The sequence below is a fragment of the Pogona vitticeps genome, chromosome 1, assembly GCF_051106095.1.
Source record: "Pogona vitticeps strain Pit_001003342236 chromosome 1, PviZW2.1, whole genome shotgun sequence".
NCBI classification, from domain to species: domain Eukaryota; kingdom Metazoa; phylum Chordata; class Lepidosauria; order Squamata; family Agamidae; genus Pogona; species Pogona vitticeps.
The window spans coordinates 273,133,681-273,149,523 of NC_135783.1; the positions used below are offsets into that span (position 1 = coordinate 273,133,681).

The 15,843-nt window shown below is 38.7% G+C and overlaps 1 long non-coding RNA gene across 1 annotated transcript in view; it reads left to right on the plus strand.

Moving 5' to 3' along the window:
* Window positions 1–7,179: 7,179 nt before the first annotated feature.
* The window catches only part of LOC140702451 (uncharacterized), a 31,802-nt gene continuing 23,138 nt past the window's right edge, over window positions 7,180–15,843 (plus strand). The window contains exon 1 of the long non-coding RNA XR_012081634.2: window positions 7,180–7,299. This is a non-coding gene — a long non-coding RNA (uncharacterized LOC140702451). The remainder of the gene's footprint in view (window positions 7,300–15,843) is intronic.

A 15,843-nucleotide genomic window follows, 5' to 3' on the forward strand; every position in this document is an offset into this window, starting at 1 on the left:
GAGGCATATATTACACTAATACCTAAGGAAGAAGCTGATTTGACTCAAATATGGAACTATAGGCCAATTTCTCTTCTTAATATGGATTATAAAATATTTGGATCCATTATGACAGAAGGACTTTAAAAAACATCTTATGCAATTTATACATGCAGACCAAAATGGCTTTCTCCGAAAAAGGCAATTGAAGAATAATATAAGAACTATAGTAGATATTTTAGAATATTATGAAGCACACCCGGAAAAACAAATGGCTCTCCTATTTTTGGACGCGCAAAAAGCTTTTGATAACTTAAATTGGGAATATATGGAGAAACAACTTGAGATGATGGATTTTGGAGAAAACCTCTTGAATATGACGGGGCAATTTATACAAATCAATCAGCAAAAATAATTGTTAATGGAGAAGTAGTAGGAAATATTGAGACTGCTAAATAACAAGGCAAGGATGTCCATTTTCCCCATTTCTGTTCATCTTTTCATTTGAAATATTAAACAGAGAAATTAGACAGAATCAAGGAGTACAAGGAACAAGGATTAAAGATGAAGTTTATAAACTTCAAGCTTTATCAGATGACCTGGTCTTTATTCTAGAAGGCCCATTAAAATCAGTCCCAATTTTACTTCAGCAAATTGAAAAATTTGATGAGGTAGCTGGACTGAGAATCAGTAGAGAGATGACAAAATTCTTAACTAAAAATTTAACCCCAAACCAAAAAGCCAGCACATCTTAAATACAAACATTCAAACAGCAAAGAAAGTAAAGTATTTGGGAATTTCCTTGACACTAGATGTTCTTCATTGAAAGAAGATAACTATGTGAAATTGCTTTCACAGATTAAGCAAGACTTTGAAAGGTGGGAAAAACTATTACTCTCTTTTCTAGGAAAAATTGCAATGGTTAAAATGAATATCCTCCTAAAATTACTCTTTCTCTTCCAGAATTTACTAATTAAGCCAGAGCAAAAGTTTTTTGAAGAATTAAACAGCCTAGTTTCAAAGTTCATATGGCAGAAGAAGAAACTGAGAATTAAACACAAATTACTACAAGACATCAAAGAAAGGGGAGGATTTGACTTGCCAAATTGGAATTTATATTATCAGGCAAGTGCATTAATGTGGATTAGGGAATGGCTAGAGCTAAAAAATAAGAGAGTACTATACTTAGAGGGACACGATCTGCAAGTACGATGGCATGCATTTTTATGGTACAGAAGGAGTAAAACTCATAAATATTTTGAAAGAAATATAATAAGAAATTCTTTTAAGGATTTGGGAAAAAGTTAAATCTAAAATATATGTGAAAATACCTAGATGGGTCTCACCAATGGAAGCATTTACATACCCAAATTTGCAAAACTTTGAAAAAATAACTACTTATAATGAGATTTTGAATTCTGAGGGACTTTTGAAGACAAAAATTCAATTACAGAACCAAGGACTAATCTTTTCATGGTGGCCTCAAATGCAAATACGATCAATTTATAATCAAGGTAAGAAGGCTCAAGGCTTTTATAAAAAATATACAACATTTGACAAAATATTACTTACTATAGAAGAAAAACAAATTCAAATATTGTGTTAATTTTTACTGCAATGGGATACACAAGATGAAGAAGTTAAAGATACAATGTTAAAATGGTCTAAAAACGTTCGCTATAATATGGAATTAGAAAAAACAACTTTGGACAAAAAATTATAGGTAAACATTAGCAACTTCCTACAAATAAAATTTATATAAAATGTTTTATAGATGGCATTTGTCACCAGCTAGACTTGCAAAAATGTTCCCAAATGTGTCAAATAAGTATTGGAAATGTAAAAAATCATGAAGGAAGATATTATCATGTATGATGGATCTCCTATATGGAGAATTAGTGCAGGGAAATTGCCCCAGAGGGAGACCACAGCTGTGATTCAAGGATATCTGCAAGCGGGATCTGAAGGCCTTAGGAATAGACCTCAACATATGGGAAACCTTGACATCTGAGGTTCAGCCTGGAGGAAGGCAGTGCATCATGGTTTCTTTCAGTTTGAAGAGACACTTGTCCAGCAGCCCGAGGGGCAAAGAGGCAGTCCTGAAAGCAGAAAAATCAGGGAGCTGGACAGGGAAAATATTGTATTTGTCTTCAGTGTGGAAGGGATTATCACTCTCGAATTGGCCTTCTCAGCCACACTAGATGCTGTTCCAAGGCCTCCATACACAGCATGTTACCATAGTCTCTCGAGACTGAAGGATGCCTAATCTAAATAGGTATTTGAAGCCTACTGAATTTTCTCTATATATCTAGGAAAAATATGGCATACTAATGGCATGAGAAATGAAGAGACCCATTCACCCCTACCCCCCACACCACAGGCACACTTACAAGGTATCATATGTTGCCTTGAAGTGTGATCTAATACATGAAAAATGATGTTTTCCTATACTAAGATTGACACTATGATTTCCTACTTAGTTAATAGCAAGTAGAAGTTGGTCTTAGTGTATCATGAAATATATTTGATAACTAAATCCTGTTAGTTACACCTACAAATGTTTTACCAACAGTACAAATTGGGGAGACAAACTAGTTCAAGTTAATTGATCACTATTGACATTATCTGTTGTGTACTGGATCAGTAGCTCAGCACACAACAGGCAATATCTACAGTGCTTTCTTAACTTCAGGCAATTTGCATCCAAAAGTTATTTTGTCTGCATTGCACTGGCATAAAATCCCAACAGATATTTGGCCAAGGTATCTTTCCCACTCTGTTCCTGTACAATAATCTGAAAAGGGAGAACAGATGATCACTAGCACTAGAAACATTCTAGAACAGAATTGCAGAATGGTGCATTTTCTGGCCTGGAATAAAGTTTTCTGAAGTAGTTCTGAAGATGGGTTTGCATTAAGTGTACATTCAGATGAACAATGCACTAAATACTAAAATATTCTGGACTTCATAATGAGGAGAAGCTCAAAGAAACCTTGTTCTTTTTATTTTATAATAAAAAGTGAGGACAGCTTGTGATAGTTATTCATGAAATATAAATGGTGTTGGCTCTGTCCATTCTAAACAGATGACTCTCACTGATGTAGCTAAATGTGTGACAGTCTTGAGTGCTTTGTAAAACACAGTAGACTTAGAAATAAATCTTATGGCTGGAAACCTCTGCACATAAATTTAGGAATGTTTCACTAATGATAATGAAGTTTACTTGTAAGTAAGGACGTATAATATCACACAGTATTTATTTATTTATTTATTTATTTATTTATTTATTTATTTATTTATTTTATACCTCACCTATCTGGTCTACTCGACCACTCTAGGCAGCTTCCAGTATAGGATAAAACAATAAAACACAAGAACATTGCATAATCATTTGATACAGTTACAATAAAATAGAGTGAGAATAAAATAAGAATGAATAGAAAAGAAATCAGGTATTGACCAGAGGGAAGGCCTGGATGTACAATCATGTTTTTAATTGGGTTTTAAAGATTCCCAGCGTAGGGGCCGCACGAATCTCTGAAGGGAGGTTGTTCCAGAGGCGAGGAGCCACCGCCAAGAAGGCCCAGTTTCGTGTCTTTTCCATCTGGGCCTCTCTCAGCGTCAGGCTCCTCAGCCTTGCCTCCTGACTTGCACGGGTGATCTGGGTAGACCTTGGTGGGAGCAGGTGTTCCGCCAAATATCAAGGTCCTAAACTGTTTAGGGCCTTGTAAGTAAGCATTAAGACTTTGAAGTCGACGCAGAAACGAATGGGCAGCCAATGCAATGCAGCCAGAATTGGAGAAATACGTTGGTATTTTCTCACTCCAGTGAGGAGTCTGGCAGCCGTATTCTGCACCACAGTAGATAATCAAAATGTTTTTTAAAAGCTAGCATCTTTCATAGCAACTTATGAAAGAGTTATTTGATAAATGGATGTCTTTTGCTGCATTGCTCTGAAAAACGACATCCCGGCTTCATAGTATGAAGTTAGATTTATTAGAATACAAGATTGCTGTTATGTTACAGAGGCAGGGCATAGAAGGATTGAGATGTGGAGGGGACAGAATTTCATCTGGTCCAACTATTTTTTAGAAATAGACATGAATGCATTGTGGATAAATGGGCACAAAATATGGGTTATAACCCAGCTGACCAGTAATTTGGCAATGCAGAGTGAAGTGGTGAGGGCCCATTTCTATGACATAATATCTCAGGTAGTACAGTACTGCTGACCTGGCAACCATAATAATGGAAAATCAAACGGGGGGGACAACAGTATGTGTCTAGCAGTTGCTGTAGTTGTCAACTTGCCATCATTCCTAGTCAGAATTTGTGCCTAAGCTTTAAAGCTACTTCAGACATGAAAACCAGACAGTACCATCCCCCCAACTTCAGCACTGCTTATTCTAAGGTTTGTCTCTCTGTCTGGAGTCCAGAGAACCACAGCAGTTCCCTGAGGCTATGCCCTGGAATCTGGCAACCCTACCTCTAGATGATTTCTAAATGGTTGAGTATGGATTATCCAGTCTGCTGTTTTTGCTTACTTGTTTATTTGTTTAGAATTGATGCCCACCCTTTCTCAAAGCAGAAATAAGGGGAAAAGACAGGAAGTTTTAGGGGGGGAAAGTGCAGTTTCTGACATATTCTGACATATTTCTGCAAAATGTATGACCTGTATATGTGTGTGTGTGTGATATTTCCCCAACTACAACGGTTTCCATGCAATGTGTCAAGTTTCACAAGTATCTGTGCATGTTACATAACTTGGTTCACTTAGGCCAATAAAATCAGTATTGTTAACCATACTTCATTCACTGGATTGCAACAATTGTCTGTGACATCTGTCAAACAACATTTCCCAATGCCTAGGTAAAAGAGACTTTGTGAATGTTTCTCTTTAATTTAAACACATATACATTCTTTATATGTATTTGGTGGTCACGTAATATGCAATTCAAAAAAATCCATTCAGTCACCTTTTTAAAAATCAGTGAAACAGCAGCCTGGCTAGTCTTGCACACTTCTTAGTACACATTTTCCCTCAATCACTCTGAAGAAATATTGAGCAGAGGACTCTTTCGAGGCACATCCTATCTTCACTTGCTTACTCCCCCCACCCCCTGGCATATGATTTCAAGCATCTTACTATTTTAGCACTTCCATGAATGGATCCAAATATACTTTCTTTTATTAGTGGTATAATTCAATCAGCACTAATTTAGAAATGGTATGAAATAGCAAGCATCGTCTACATCCATCTGTGTTTGTTTTACAAACTGCAATTAAAGTAATCTGAAATAGAAGTGCTGTGATTAGATTAAATCACAGTTTCATTCAGGAATGCTTGGGTGGCTTTTTTATATAAGAACGCAGCTTCTCTGTCTGTGGGTGTAAAGTAATGCACCAGCATATTACAGTGTCTCTGCCTTCTATAATTTGCATCAAAGGGGCACCAAAAATCAACCTTCCTCAGAAAGGGAACATAAAAAAGGGCGGCTTGGCAGATTATTGTAACTTGATAGGTACCTGGTAAAGTCTGTATTAATTATAACTCTAAGTGTGATCTTGTATATATTTTATACTATTCAAATTACCAGTACAATGCTTTCCCCTGGAGCACATTATCAAGTGTTACAAGTAGAAATGGTGATGAATATAAAAATGAATCAGGATATTAATTGAATATCCCTGATTTGTCAGATATTTGTTCGTTGTTGTGGGTTTTTCAGGCTCTGTTGGCCGTGTTCTGAAGGTTGTTCTTCCTAACGTTTCGCCAGTCTCTGTAGCCGGCATCTTCAGAGGACAGCACTCTGTGCTCTGGTGAAGTTTGAGTGCTGTCCTCTGAAGATGCTGGCCACAGAGACTGGTGAAACGTTAGGAAGAACAACCTTCAGAACATGGCCAAAGAGCCCGAAAAACCCACAACCATTAGATCCCTGCCGTGAAAGCCTTTGCGAATACAGATATTGGGGTCCAGAGATCCCAACAAATACAAAGCAACAAGTATAACCCTTTTATATTCATCCCTTCAATCCCTATCTGCTTATGCCCCCGTGGATCAGCTGTCCCTTGGAGGCATAAGCAGAGAGGGATTTTCCTTTCAGGGGGTTTGCTAAAGCCTGCCCGAAGAGAATCCCACCCCTAGGGCTGGGGAACGGCTTATGGCATGACATAGGAAGAGGAGGGAAGGGATCAAAGCAGGATCAAAGTGATTGTGTGTTTAGGAAAAGTTTGTTTCATGGGGGGGGGGGGGGAACCTTATAGTTCACCCTCATGAACAACGCAGGAAGCAATAAACAATTTATTTCAAATATGTTCCCAATCTTGGGTGGTTCAATATATATATATACTCTTATTCTCTTATGAATCCCCACTTATTTGAGACCTTAACACAATCATTTGTTCTTCCCCTCTCACATCAAAGTCTCCTCCTCTTCTACAGATATTTCAAGAGGGACTCCATTTCCCTCCATTTCCCTCCACTTGAACAAGGCAAGCTGGCTTATCTATCTCTATTCACCAAGGGAAGGTTCTGGGGACCGTGGACTGAGGCAAGCCTGCTTTTACCTCACCTGTACCATTTTGTTCTGCCAGGTGTTACATGATGGGATTCTTTCTCATTAAAAAATCATACACAAAGAAAAGTGCAAGTCTTTAGGTAAAGCTTAGACTTCCTGATACATAGGCTTTTTGTGCAGATAACTGATTGAGTTAGCAATGGAGCATACAGTCATATGAGCCCACACCTTTAGTTTGAAGTAGCAAAGCTCAGACACAGGCTTACTGTCTCAGGGGGAACTACTCCATAAGAAAACCAGGTCAATCTAGGTAGGGTTTCTTAGGATATTTTTCTGCTAGAGGTGAAGTAAAAAGGGTCATCATTATCAGGGATGTCATGAAGGCCTGCAACATTTGCCCTCCTATCCCGGAATAATGAGGCGAGATGCAGCTGATGGGGTAAACTAAGGCCATACTTTATTAACATTAGCCAAATTATTAACTTCAGAGTCCAACCAAAAGAAGCACCTGCTGTAGTCCAGAATCAGATTTACAGTCAAACCTCAAATTATGAACGTCCCTACTTGCGAACGTTTCAACTTATGAACCACTCTGATAGAAAATATTGCTTCGACTTGTGCACAGAGCTTCGACATAAGAACAGAAACAGGCAGGGAAAAAAGGTGGGCAATTGAACTTTCTAACTATAGGTGGCGCTGAGGCTGCTTCTTTGTGCTGTAGCTCTGTTGGCCATTATAGGGTGTGTGGTAGTTGAGAGAGCTCCTGCTTTCTGAGTGAGCCTGTGTGTGTGTCTGTAGGGAGGTAAGCTGCTGTTTTCTCCTTTTAAAAAACTTCTGGGTGGGTTTTGGCTGGGGAGGATATGTTTCTGTACTGTTTTGTTGGTGGCTTTTTTCCCTTAATGCTTCAGCAAGGGAGCTAGGTTTACTGTTTGTTGTTGGAAGTTTTCCCCCTTCTTAAAGCCTCAACAAGGGAGGTTGTTTTACTGTGTGTTTTGGAAGTTTTCCCCCTTCTTAAAGCCTCAGTGCCTTTGGCTGGAATGGATAAATTGGTTTTCAGTGCATTCCTATGGGAAATGGTGCTTCAACCTACAAATGTTTCAACCTATGAACACCCTTACGTAGGTCGTAGGTCGAGGGTTGACAGTATAATGGAGGTCTCACCGGACCCCTTCTTCATGAAAATTGGTGAGTCCCATGCCCCAAGGTTGTGTGGTTCTGAAGACAGCGCGGTCCCAGCCGGCCATGCTCTGACCACCCCTGAGCCTCGAGCCCCCTGTCTATTGGTGGCCACTGGCCCACAGGTGGCCCCAGCGCATCCTCCTACCCTGCATATAACCTCATCTGAGCTCCAAGCGGAACTCACCGATCCATCTGCATTCCGCACTGCCCACCACTGTGACCAATGAAAAATTGCCACCTATAATTAACATTCCCTCGTGCCCCCTACCAGTGTGGGGTAGGTGAAAAAAACCCACTCCCATTGGCTAATCAGGAAGCAGATCAAAAATTCCTAACTGGACCCCAAAGGTGACCAGTAAAACTCACACTAGAACTGATGGTGGACTGATGGGTTGCAAGCTTTGAAAGAGGCTGAAGTTAGGGAACAGCAGCTGTAAGTAATCTGCTCCTTTCCCCCTCCCCTCCCCTCCCCTCCCCACCCAGATGGCTGAGTGTGATTGTCTCATTTTGTGCTATCCCAGAAGAGCAAAGAAGCTTATCTGCAGAGCTCCCATTCTCAGAGGTTTTCTGTAGCACCTAGTATTTTTCAGAATTCGTGGACAACAGCCCTCAAACATCTGCTGGAATTCCCCCAGTCAGACCTCTGGGGACATGAGCAAAACAATCAACAAAAAAAAATTACAACCAGAGAGACCAGTTCTTTCTGGTGTCTGCAATTACTTTCAGCTGAAAAATAATAGCTTCTCAGACTCAGTGTACATGGAGGAAATAACTAGACAGGTCTAAGCTCTATGGGAACGCCAAGTCATTTTAAATCTGGTAGTTGCCTGAGGGGCATTCTCTATAGAACATAATAGACAAAAAGACTACCAGACCCATAATGATGACATTTCGGCGCCAGGTCAAAACCTTCCTGTTCCAAATGGCTTTTAACTGAAATAATATCAGCTGTAGGTCTGATGGCAATTTTTAGAATATATATTTTAATTGCATTTTAATTATTTTGCCCTTTTATTTTGCCTTTTTATTGTATTTTAAATGCTGTAAGCCGCCCAGAGACCTTTGGGTAATGTGGCCGGCATATAAGTTAAATAAATAAATAAATAAATAAATAAATAAATAAATAAATAAATAAATAAATAAATAAATAAATTCCTGTAGTTGCCATAAAAGTTAAGCCCCACCTTGCCACTTCCTCATCATGTCTAAGAGAAGCCAGAAGTGTTCACTGGACTGAGAGTTTTATTTAAAGCCCCCAGAAGTCTGTTTATTTCACCTTTACTGGATTCTTCCCCCTCCCCAACTCGAGGTCCTAAAATGCATGGATAAAGTCATGGGATTTGGAATAGAGTTGGTCAGAATGCAGCCTAAACGGTACTAAATGTGCTGTGTGCCCTTTATGGGGAAGCGTATTTTCATGTTTCCAAAAAGCTATTTGTGTTTATATAACAAAACAATTTAACATAGTTGAGCATAGTTATTTATATTACATTATTACATTACTTTTAAAATTACATGACTATAATTTTATGTTAATCGTATTAGCTGAAATCCCGTTTAATGTAGTAAGTCACCTTATAGTAAGCCCACTGAATCACTAGGGATTTGGTGAGTCAACTGCTCTGTAAGCTCCATTGGGTCAATTGGCTTACTCTAGTTCTGACTTGTTATACAAAGCAACAGGATTTCAGCTAGTAACACATGTTACTATGTTTATTATTTTAATATTAAACATATTAAACATATTAATTAATATGTTTAATATTAAGCATATTAATAATATGCAAATTTAAAAGTGAGAAGCACAAAACTCCCAGGATCTGCTTGTCTGTTAACTCTATTCAACAAGGTTAATCCTTTTTTTTATCATACCCGCAAATTTTGTACTGTGTGAAAAACATATACATAATGAGGTCTCAGTTTGTTGTTGGACTTCATAGCCCTTAACTCAAAATGGTTCTGTCAGTTCTGATATGGAATGTGCATTACAATGATGCAGTTTATGCCTGAAACACACACATCTTGCTGCTGATTTAAATATTCTGTTACCAACCAGCTGAAGTACTGTTAACAAAAAGCCAATATAACTGAAGATTCGTGATGGGTGAAACTCCTGTTCATGAACCATCCACAAAATGTCAGCAGTAGGAGTTGAGCTGAGCTCAAGATGTTATGTGATTCAGCTCTGAAACAATTATTTAAAGTGAAAGAATCCTCACTGAATCACTGGTGAAATATAGAGTGTAAAACAGCATTGTCATATTTGGTTCCTTAAGTTCTAAAATATATACTGCAGCTATATCTTCTGGAATAAGATCGTACTGTGTAAAAGAGGCCATGCTTTTACTGCCCTTTTGGTTTTTACAGATCTGCCTTGGATTGGTGTTGTTGTTTATAGAAATAAATTGGGCCTTGAATATTTTAGCATTACATCCTATACATTATTGTGATCTATAGCAGTGGACTGGAAACATAGGTTTACCTCCAATATTGTGCCAGTGGCGGACTTGAAGCTATTCTAGTCTGTGAATCTGTACACTTCTGCTGTGCAGCTAAAGGAGTTTAATCAAAAATTCAAAAATCTTCAACAAAAATAATAATATCCAAAATTGCAACTGGAATGCCCATTCAGGCACCTCTTGTTTTGGTTTTGGCCATTTCTTGACCTGATATAGCTGATAGCTGGGATTCGTTGTTGAGCCTGGGGTGAAAATTTGGCCATCAGGCTAACAAATTTCCAATCTTTGCTCAAAACATATATCCTCAAAGTACCTGAGTCTACTACCATTTCCTTTCTGCTACTTTCCCTGCTTCAAGCCCCTGCTGATGATCATGAGGTATATTCTTAGGTGGATGGTGCAATGGTTAGTAATGCTGATGCTCCCTTAATGATGGATTATTCTTTGTACCTTATCCAGACAGACAGATATAGGTTCAAATCCTGTAAGTTACACTTTCAAGAGTAACATAAATAGCATGAGTTTTGGTGATGGATTGCCTCCAGTTAAGAAATCAACATGGACATTATCTGTTGCACATGAAGTCATGCAATTCACCATGTATGTCCATGCTGGCTTTTGAACTTGAGGGAACTCACCTTTCAAGGTTAGACTGTTTGCATAACAGGATAGGGGCCATAATATTCTAAGTGTCATATACATCTACAATTCTTCATTTGACTTCAACAATATTGGGCAGGCTACAAAAATGTCATTCAGGTATACTGTCATTTGACATTTATCTCGGTAGACATAATATAGCTATAGATAAATGTCAGTTGAGAGTGTCAAGCTGCGTAGCTAGTACCTGTTAAAAATATTTCAGCAAGATGGTTTCTTCCTCTGATATTTAGAGAATTTGAAAGGGCTATGGTCAAGTGAGGTGGTGCTCTAACAAAGGTCACAGTAGCTGAAGAGCAGAAACATTTAAAACATCTGAAGAAGCCAACATCATGAGTGGGCTTTAATAGCTTTTCACATCCTTGAAGTGGTAGATGGCTATATTCTTCTTGAGAACACCCTCATCCTACAGAATTCTGTAGATTATGGCCCCCACCCACTTAGTAGCTGTACATGACAGCTGGTTTAGAGTATTTTTATTTCAATGACCTTCTCATTACTGTAAGGAAATTTGCCATGATCATTTACGAAGTAAAGCCAATCTCATTTCACTTTCCCACACTTAAATCTTGACCTTATAGTTATGACGAGGAATTATATAAATGTACCCTTTAAAAAAAAAAAAAACCACACACACATATTCTCATGAAGTCACCCACATCCAAACCTTTTTTCCCCCAGTATCTCTGTGGTTAATTTTATAATAATTGCAATGCCAATGAGTCAGAACAAAAATTACTTCACTGTGGATTGCAGTTTGATTTTTAAAAAAGATAATTTGCCTTCCTCAGGGAAATGACCTGGATGTGCTTTATGGCAGGGGTGCCCAACCCCCAGTCTGCAACCAGGCAGTGGTCCGTGGACTAGGCAGGACTGGGCCGTGGACACAGATCTCCTGCCCCCCTCAATGCTCCCCCATGAGTGTGCCCAGCACATGTGTGTGACCACACTCCACCCTGTGAGTGTGCTGTGTGCATGCGTGTGAGCATGACATGCCCTTGCATGTGTGACATGCCCCCATGAGTGTGACATGCCCTCCACATATGTTTGCAAGTGTGACATGCCCCCTGCGTGCATGCGGGAGAGTGCGGCACCCCCACAAGTGTGACACACCCACTCCGAGCACGACATGCCCCCTGAGATCACAACATGCCCCTGCGCGAGTGTACCATGTTCCCCCAACCAGTACACAGTTGGGAAAAGGTTGAGACTACGGCTTTATGGGTTCATGGCAATACTAAACCTTCAAGGTATTATAGTTAACATGCATTTTGGGGCCAAGGTTTAGAGAGGTGGTTTAATCCTTTTTTCTTTTGTGTAGGAAGAATTCATTATTTGTAATTTTAAATATTGTCTTTCACTGATGTTAACCACCATTGTATACTCATTGTTTTCTACTTTAAATATTGTTTTTCATTGTTGTAAGCCACCTCGAGTCCTTTCCAAGGAAAAAGGTGTGGTTAAATCAATCAATCAATCAATCAATCAATCAATCAATCAAGTATGCCTCTTCTACAGAGGGAAAGACAACCAACATTTCAATTAATGTGCCAATAATATTAATTTAATGAATTACATATTTTCATTTTTCAGCATCAATAGTAACAAGTTAATCTTCAATTTCTCACATCCAATTTTAATTAATTAATTTTGAAGCTGTGATGTTCCAAGCTCTGGTTCAATTATTTTACACTAAGATCCATACCTGCCTAGAGCATTTTCTCTGCCAGCCAGACCCCCCAAGCTATGATAACATTTTACCTTGCCTCAGAGAATGTTCAATAATTGGCTTCTCCATTTTGCCACACAAGTATGGGAGATGCAACTTGCTAATTATGTGTCTGTCTTTTTTTTTCCTCAGTAATTATGGCATAAGCAAGTTATATTGTGGTTGTCATGGAGAACGTCACTCCTTTTGCAGTTTAACTATAACTTGTCCAATTGTTTCAACCAGTTACAGGAGACTTAAGTGTTTTTATATAATGGGTCAGCAGCACAATTTTTTTTTCCAAATATAACTATAGTGGCAAATAACCCGTGTCTGGGCATTGGCTCTCCAGTTCTTTGCAATTACCTTTAAACTTCTTAAGCTCTGGGTATGGAGTCTATTTTCATTGAGTTCTAACTCCCCCACCCACACATTTTGCCTTTACTTGGATGATGGTGGCAAACCCAGTGTTAAGACATCTGCAGTCTGTCTCTGTGATGGCTCTTGTTACTTATGCTGCTAACAGTGTAGCCTGACTGTTACTACCTTCAACATCAATGGTCTCTAAACAGGCTGATGGTCCCTAAAAAGCAGACTTTTGTTTCTTCCACTAGATGTAGCCCAATCCAACATCTTCTCCCCTCAGTTTGGGAAATTAGCTACATACTCTCTGTAAGCATGTTGAGATGTGTGAAATGAACAAACCAAGTGTTTATAACTGCAAGGGAAAGAGGGTGTTGATGTTGAACTTGTAAATGTAGATGAGGAAGCATATGATGTGTGAAGCATATGGCTATACATATGCATAAAGTTTAGTTGAGCTTAGGCATCACACAATGGTAATATGTGACGAACAAGTAGGCGATTGGGAAAAGGAAGGTGCAAAGTATGAAATAAATAAACCAAACCAAACAAAATCTGGGAATCTCCTTTCTTATACCTGCTAGTGTTCCCCTACAGGAAAATTAGTCCATAACTGCCATTGTAGTTTGTTGATTTCTTCAGTCTCTCCTTTGGGCTGTATTATTAAATTTTGACTATAATCTGCCATTCCTGTGGAACAATAGTCCTATTCAGATATTCCAAAAAGGCTTAATTTGAAAACCTAAGCAGGGAGAGAACTCTAACTCCATCCTCTCCTGTCACTGCCTCAACATGAAGAAAGAGTTTGAGGAGATAGAATGATATATATGGAGTCTCTCCAGCTGACACAAAGCCCTGTAGAATCCAGAATCTCACACATGTAATATGCAGCAGAAGCTTTCTTTTTCAGATGTTGCTTCTCCCTTTCAAGACAGTAAAGAGAGGGTGTGGAGCTAGAACTTTCTTCCTGTTCACACTTTCAAATTAAGTATTTTTTGAATGCCTGAATAGGGCTTGCAGATCTTTCTTTACCTGAAGGTCACAGGAGTAATTATAATTTGCTGAGTCACAATGTCAACCAAGAGAATAAGCATTTTATAACCCCTACTTTAAAAACAAACACTATCTATTAATGCTCATGTTTTTCTCTTTTTCCATGGCAGTCTGTGTAGCCTTGGGCACACAGCCTTCAAATGTTCCCAGAAGAAGGGAATGGTAGACCACTTTTGCATATATATCTAGAAAGAGGCAAGTATTGTCATAAGCCAGAATCAACTTGATGACACCTAATTATTAACCACTATGCCTATAATATTGGTAAGCCAAAAGTCAAAGTTATCTCTTCTTCCCATACTTCACTGCTACAATATAAAATAGGGTAGACAATCTCCAGATAATTGAACTGCTCTCTATTCCCTGAAGACGACAAACCTTGCTAAAACCATGTTGATTACTGATGTGGCCAATAAATATAGAGTGCTATTAGCATGCCTTTTACTTTAGTCACAATAGCCATGTTCCTTCTAAGTATTATTATTTTTATGTTCTAAAGGTTTGGACAATGTAGTGTCAAAATGTCTACATATGCTTCTCCTTTAACAAGACGTATTCATATTGGTACACCCAATGTTTACAAGCTGAACTTAGGATCTATTTAGTCTATCACCAAATGCTGTCTTGGTGAGCAGAGCTATAACAGAGGACAATGACTGGACATTTGCCTCTGGATGCCAAAGTTTAGAGGTTGCCGGGAGGGTTTAAACCTGCCCATTGCTATGTGTTGTTGAAAGGGTAAGAACCTGCCCATCCCAAACTCCTTCTCCAGCTACTTGTCCCTGGGCAGAAGAAAACACAAAAATGGCTCAATGTGCCCTTGTTGTGGCATAGTGCACTCAGGTGCAAGCATTCCTCACCAGTTCTGGGACTATCTGCCTCCAGAGATTCACGTGGCCCCTATGCTGGGTATCTTTAAAAACCAATTAAAAACATGGATGTTTATTCAGGCCTTCCCTCCAGTCAATACCTGATCTTTTTCTTTATTTATTTTTCTTTATTTATTTTTCACTCTATCTTCCTGTCTTGTAAATTGTTATTGGAAGATATTTTATGTAATAATTCTTGTGTCATTTTTATATGCTGTTTATGTCGTATTGGAAGCCACCTAGAGTGGTCGTAAGACCAGATGGGCAGGGTACAAATAAAATAAATAAATAAATAAATAAATAAGTTCCTGTGTCCTCTCCCAGTATATACTAATCTCATGCAACCCAAACTTAAGCAATGAGGCTATGAAGCACCAGGTGCCAAAATTGCTAGTTACTGCTCTGCTGGTAAGCAAGAGCTCCTTGAAACCCAAAGCCACAGAGAAGATCAGAATCCTAAAAAGTTTTACCAGGATTTTATTAAAAACAGAGAGGTATAATTTGAGGACCATAAGTGATATACAGCTAAGTGTAGCTATTAGTTATTGTCTGTTTTTCGGGCTCTTTGGCTGTGTTCTGAAGGTTGTTCTTCAAAACGTTTTGCCAGTCTCTGTGGCCAGCATCTTCAGAGGACAGGAGTAGCACTCTGGTGCAGTTTGTTTGGGAGCTGAGTATTTAGCCATTAGTCTTAATTAGCTATTTAGTTATTATGTAGCTATTAGTCTTAACTAGAACAGAGCCGTTGAATCAATGGCACTTGGTAAGTAAATGTCGTAGGAACGGGTCAATTCTAGTTGGAATTAACACTTGAATAGCCACAATATTTCCTCCCATTCTGTCAGAGTTACTTTGTAGAATGGCTTAGCTCATATTTGCTAAGATGGAGGCTCTCTTAGTATATTTAATGGACCCTATTCTGCAATACGTTCTACGTTTTTAGAAAAAGTTTTGTGAAGACAGATGACATTTAAGACATCTGAGCACTATCCATTTAAACATTTATGGCCTAGCAAAGACCCTGCACTGCCAAATCACTTGTTTCCACACATACCTGA